We start from the raw sequence: 6276 nt of genomic DNA, 5'->3' as shown, positions 1-6276 counted from the left end.
TTAGTAGACCTTTGTAACAGGCGATGCATATGTTTGTGTGGCCTTGTTGGAACTCCTTTCAATGGGAACTGAGACATCTTTTCTGCTAGCTGCACCATATACATATAGTAAGACAACGAAACATAAGATGGGACCATTACATTATGTTCACTTTACAACTAGGTATGATGTGGTTGGAATAAATGTTCATAGAAGATGACATAGTAGACAAGGTTGACACATAGAAAACTAGGGTACATCAAAAGTAATAAAGAATTTGATAAAATCAGGAAGTATGATTCCCAAAGACAACAAGTGTTAATGAATCATTAAATCAATAAAAATTATGCCATGCTACATAACGAACATTTAAAATAAGGTAAATGACAAATGATGTGAATGTAAAAATTATGTTGCGAAATCATAAAAATTGGCATCTGAACTCGTATATGCTTTATAACAGATAAAACAATGAATTTCAAAATTCAACCAGAAGACAATTGTTACTTAATTTTAACAATTTCGTATGAAAAAACATATGTTAAATTTAATATGTTCTCTTGATCTAACAAATCTTGGTATAATAATGTTACAAAACGACAACTTCAGAATATAATTGTACAAAATAGAGAAGCCGATCATATAATTGGTTTTCATATCCGAAATGTCACAAAAATACAGAAGATGAAGAAGATAATTTTAATTGGAGTATAATCAATAGAAGCAAGGATAACACAAGTAAAACTCCACTATTAATTTTCCTATTACTGATAGTTACAATAGATAAAAATTAGGAAGACATGGGAAGAAGTAAAATAAAGCGTACCTGGGGAGGGAAGCACTCTGATTGAAAGCGGCGAACAAACCTAGAAGACAAGAGGAATGCTTGAAGTGTACACAAAATTCTCCTCGACGTGGGTAATAAATAGGGAAACGGTTTTGAAGGAAGTGGATTTAGGGAAATTTGTTTTGCCGAGAGTGGGAAGAAGATATTAAAAATTTTGAATTTCTAATTTGCTTATTATTTATTAAACAAGAAGAGGTATATATGAACCAGGAAAAGGTAATACACAAGGTTATATTTGGTATAGATTTAAGATAAATGAGGAATAAGTCAAAAGTCATATCTTCTTGAATTTTTGTCAAATATATAAGAGTATTGTATTACTTTTTAGAAATGGAAAGACATAACCATGTTGCTTTTACTGCAGAAAATATAAGTAGGTTATTTTTATTTTTATAAATAAATATAAAGCATTCTTTATTTCTTTCAATAAATATAAGCATGTTAAATTCATTTAAACAATGTATATACCGGGACCATTTACTAAACTTTTTCTGACATATGGACCATTACTGTAATTTATTTTAAACAAGAACTACCATTTACGTAACCTTTTCTGACATAGGGAAATGATGTTTCCTATTTATTTGATTTGCTGTAATTATGACCAAATTGCTCCTATTTGTTGGTTTTTCTGCAATTATGATTAAACTACCCTATTTTGCTGCAATGCAAAGCATGAATCAACACTACCCTTGATACATTTTTTATTGATTAACAAAAGATTTTACTTAGGAAACTAGTCATATAAAAAAGATTGTGTTTTCCTTGCAATTATCTGATTAGCACCTCTAACCCATTTTGAAAATAAATAATACTTGCCCCTGCATATTGTTTTTTGATTAAAAATAACTATTTCAACAATTTTGACCAAGCTGCCCCTTTGTTGTAATTCGTTTAACTGTGACAAAATTGCCCCTCTCTTGTGATTCTTTTAGATTCAATGTAACATTGTTTTAAATGAAAAGTTCATATCAATGTTTCCACGAAATAACTTGACTACAAGACAAGAAAAGTATGAGAAAGGCCGATAAAAGGGGGAAAAACAGAGCATGAGCAAAATTAGAGCAAGTGGCAAAGCCGTCAATGATGGCAAAAAATCCAATAATCAAGGTATAGATCATCTTAAAAGGAAGAGTAAAATCGTACAAACACTTCCACCTCATGATCAAAATATTGTAGACAAACAAATGGCACATCAGGTGCCAAATGGAGTTTGGGGCATTACCGTCCACATGGAAAAAAAGTCAATTAAGCAAGGTACCATAAAATAACTCGATGAATTTGGATAGAAGTGATATAATTGTTTATACACAAATGGTCAGACCTATTGGTCTTTTTTGTATACTAATACATAGGTAACAAGAATCTAATTTCGTGTCATCCTGTAAGACTGAAAATATATATCATTTCTAAATGGTTCTTACCTGAACAAATGTGCATGGTCATAAGGAATCGTTATCAACTAAAAACCAACAATAGAAGTTCTTTCATGTAGGAAGTAACCAGGGACCAAATTATTTGTTCCCCAAACCAAAGTTTCCACCAAAAGGAATGTAAGGTTGAAAGATAAACTGGAAAGATTTAAATACCCCTGGTAAGAAATAGTAACACAGAGTAGTTGAAGAATCACTATGATGGTATAACAAACAAATCAATACCACTATCCAAATGCCAATTAGAAAAAAAAATTATGATAGATCTATAATCGTTCCAATTTCTGAAGCAACTAAAACCAAAAAACAAATCTCAAAAGCTTCAAAAAAATCGATACTAAGGACTTAATCATTATCATCATCATTCAGATCATCTTTTTCAATATCTTCTTCTTCTTTTGTAGATGTACTTTACTCAAACTCACCGTCATTGTCATCATAATTTTCATCGTCAGAAGCGTTGGGTGAGATGTCACCATATTGGATTGTTTCATCATGTGAACTTGTGGTTGGTTCTTCCATAGGGCTAATGATTTCATTTACTTCAACGTCATCCTCTTAAAAAGCATCACCGTTTGTCTTATTATCAGCATTTTTTACATCAATCCATCCATGTGGTTTAACATTACATATGGCTAACCAATCAACCATGTTTTGCTTCATGATAGGGTATGGAATGTAGCAAACTTGAGTAGCTTGCATTGCTAAAACAAATGGCTCGAACTTCTTGAACTTTCTTCGTTTGTTTATGTCAGCCAATTTATATTGGTTATGGACCTTGACTCCGACATCAGGAGTTGGATCATACCATTCACAGTTGAACAAGACTGTGCTTTTAATTGGCAAACCAGGATATTCAACTTCTAATATTTCCAACAACCTGCCATAGTAATCGCAAGAGTCGCTACTTATACAGACTCCACTATTTATGGTCGATTTGTTAGCACCATGTGATTCTATATGAAACTTATAACCATTAACATAGTAGACGTTATATAATTTCACCGTCCTTATTGGTCTTCTTGAAAGATCATGTATATACTTGTTCTTTATTTGATTTTGACGTGCCTATAATAATAATAAAAATAATAATAATAATAATAATTACATTAGAAATCAGTCAACAACAACAAAAACAACAACAACAACAACAACAACAAAAATAATAATAATAATAATAATAATAATAATAATATCTTGAGCACTTACATAATTCTCAAACCAGGAAGCAAAGTGTGTATCAACTTCTGCCATGAGATCATGTTCGTTTATATCAGGATATAGTTCTTTTAACAACTTTTCATATTATCTGTAAAGATAATTAAATTAATTTGAAATCATGTAAAGTTGAATAATAAATGACTCGAACTTGTTGATTAAACTCTTACTTGACATAAGGTTGCACCTTTTCTTCATTAAATAGTATGTAAGAATGTAATGCATTAAACTCCTTATCACTTACATTAAACTCCTTATAATAATAATAATATCTTGAGCACTTACATAATTCTCAAACCAGGAAGCAAAGTGTGTATCAACTTCTGCCATGAGATCATGTTCGTTTATATCAGGATATAGTTCTTTTAACAACTTTTCATATTATCTGTAAAGATAATTAAATTAATTTGAAATCATGTAAAGTTGAATAATAAATGACTCGAAATTGTTGATTAAACTCTTACTTGACATAAGGTTGCACCTTTTCTTCATTAAATAGTATGTAAGAATGTAATGCATTAAACTCCTTATCACTCAACCTTCTACTCTTGAGTTTCCCATATGGGCGACCAACATGTGAAAATATACTCAACTGTTCTTCATCAACATCTTCAGCTCCTCCTTCATCATTACGAGGCAGCTTTCGGCTACGTGTATAAACATGGGGCTCAAAATAGTGAGAGAAAAAGTTTGAGGCTTCGCGAACCAAGTATGCATTGCAAATTAACCCTTCAACTCTAGCTTTATTTTTAACATCCTTTTTCAACTGATGGAGAAATCTACAATACAAAAAGGTAATATATAAAAATTAACCAAGATTTAACAGTTAAATGTTTAAAATATAATGTGAAGCACTAAATTGATTAACCTTTCAAATGGATACATCCAACGATATTGAATGGGACCTTCTATCTTTGCTTCATATGGCAAATGTATCGGTAAATGTTCCATCGAGTCAAAAAAGCCAGGGACAAATATTCCCTCCAATTTACAAAGAATTACAGGAATTTCAGCTTCAATATTTTTCATGTCTTCAATAGTAATTACTGTTGCGGTTAAGCTTCTAAAGAAAAGACTTAACTCGGTAATTGCTTCCCATACCTTGGTTGGCAACTTCTCGCGAAATGCAATCGGCAACAATCTTTACATAAAAACATGACAGTCATGACTCTTCATTCCAAACAATCTATGTGTGCTCAAGTCTACACACCTCCCTAGATTCGACACATAACCATCTGGGAAACTCAAATTCTCCACCCATTTACATATGACTTTTTTTGCTCCTTGCACAATGCATAAGGCGCTTTTGTATACTGACCTGTAACTTGATTTTTCCCAAAACCTTTTCTGTTACAGAAGACTTTTAAATCAACTCTTGCATTTGCATTATCCTTTGTCTTGTCCTTAACATCCATTACTGTGTAAAACAAATTCTCAAAAAAAATTATTCTCAATGTGCATAAAATCAAAATTATGTCTTATTAAATTCGTTTTCCAATATGGCAAATCCCAGAATATGCTTCTTTTTTTCCAACCACATTCAACATTTTTGCTACATGATTTATTTACTTGCTCGGCATTAAGTTCTGTCACTTTTAATAAGCCAAAGTCTTCAATTTCTCTTAACATATTTGCGTCATTCAAAATTGGAGGAGGATCCCTTAGTTCTATACGGTTCTTGGTGAACTTTGTCTTATTAAATCTGAATGGGTGATCAGATTTAAGAAACCTTCTATGGCAATCAAACCAAGATATCTTTTGACCGTTTGGCAGCCTAAATGCTTGTGAATATTTTCCACAGTGTGGACATGCTAGCTTACATGCAGTTGCCCAACCAGATAGCATGCCATATGCAGGGAAATCGCTAACTGCCCACATTAAAGCGGCTCTCATTTGAAAATTTTGTCTAAGTGATAAATCATAAGTTACGGTGCCTTCTTCCCATAAGTCTTTTAGTTCTGCTATAACAGGTTGAAGGAAAACATCTAACTTTTGCTTAAGGTTTTTAGGTCCAGGCACAATTGCAGTCAAAAACATGTAAGGCTCTTTCATACACATAAACGGTGGCAAAGTATAGGGTGTAGTTATAATGGGCCACGTTGAATGTTGTGAGCCTGAGGTTCCATGGGGCTGAAACCCATTTGTGCATAGTCTCAACCTAACATTACGCTTTTCGGCTGCAAATAATGGATGGATAACATCAAATTGCTTCCAAGCTTCGGAATCAGACGAGTGACACATAACTCCAGTATCATGTCCATGATCTTGAGCATGCCATGGCATAAAAACAATTGTTGCTTGAGAAGCATACAATCTCTTTAGCCTTGGAGTCAAAGGTAAATAATGCATTCGAGCGAAAGGTACACGTAAACACTTAGAAGAATTTCTTGACTTTTTAAACCTTGGCGCTTCACAAAATTTTCATAGATCAAGATCTTTATCGCCTCTCCAATATATCATGCATCCATACATACAACAGTCAATCAATTCCACAGGCAAACCAATTCCTTGTATTAATTTTTTGTCTTATATAAACTATCAACCATGGTATTGGCTTTTGGTAAACTATCCTTCATCAATTGACAAATTGAATCAAAATATTGCTCAGGAATGCGATATTCCGATTTGATATTCAATAACCAAGCAACAACAGACAATTGTGTTACTTTTTCACAACCATACCACAACTCTCTATGGGCATCCTTAAGCATATCAAAAAAATTCTTATTTTCTGGATTTGGCTGCTCATCGATATGCCTTGTCATGAAATCAAGGCCCGCAACATCCAAAACCATTTCC

The 6276-nt window shown here is 32.7% G+C and overlaps 1 pseudogene; it reads right to left on the bottom strand.

Moving 5' to 3' along the window:
• Positions 1 to 2817: 2817 nt before the first annotated feature.
• On the bottom strand, positions 2818 to 5826 carry LOC145064405 (uncharacterized; annotated as a pseudogene).
• Positions 5827 to 6276: the final 450 nt, after the last annotated feature.

Source organism: Lactuca serriola, chromosome 1, assembly GCF_051521515.1.
Source record: "Lactuca serriola cultivar US96UC23 chromosome 1, Lser_US96UC23_V15, whole genome shotgun sequence".
Taxonomy (NCBI): domain Eukaryota; kingdom Viridiplantae; phylum Streptophyta; class Magnoliopsida; order Asterales; family Asteraceae; genus Lactuca; species Lactuca serriola.
The sequence above is the reverse complement of the archived record's forward strand: the minus strand, read 5'-3'. Positions and strand labels throughout refer to the sequence as shown.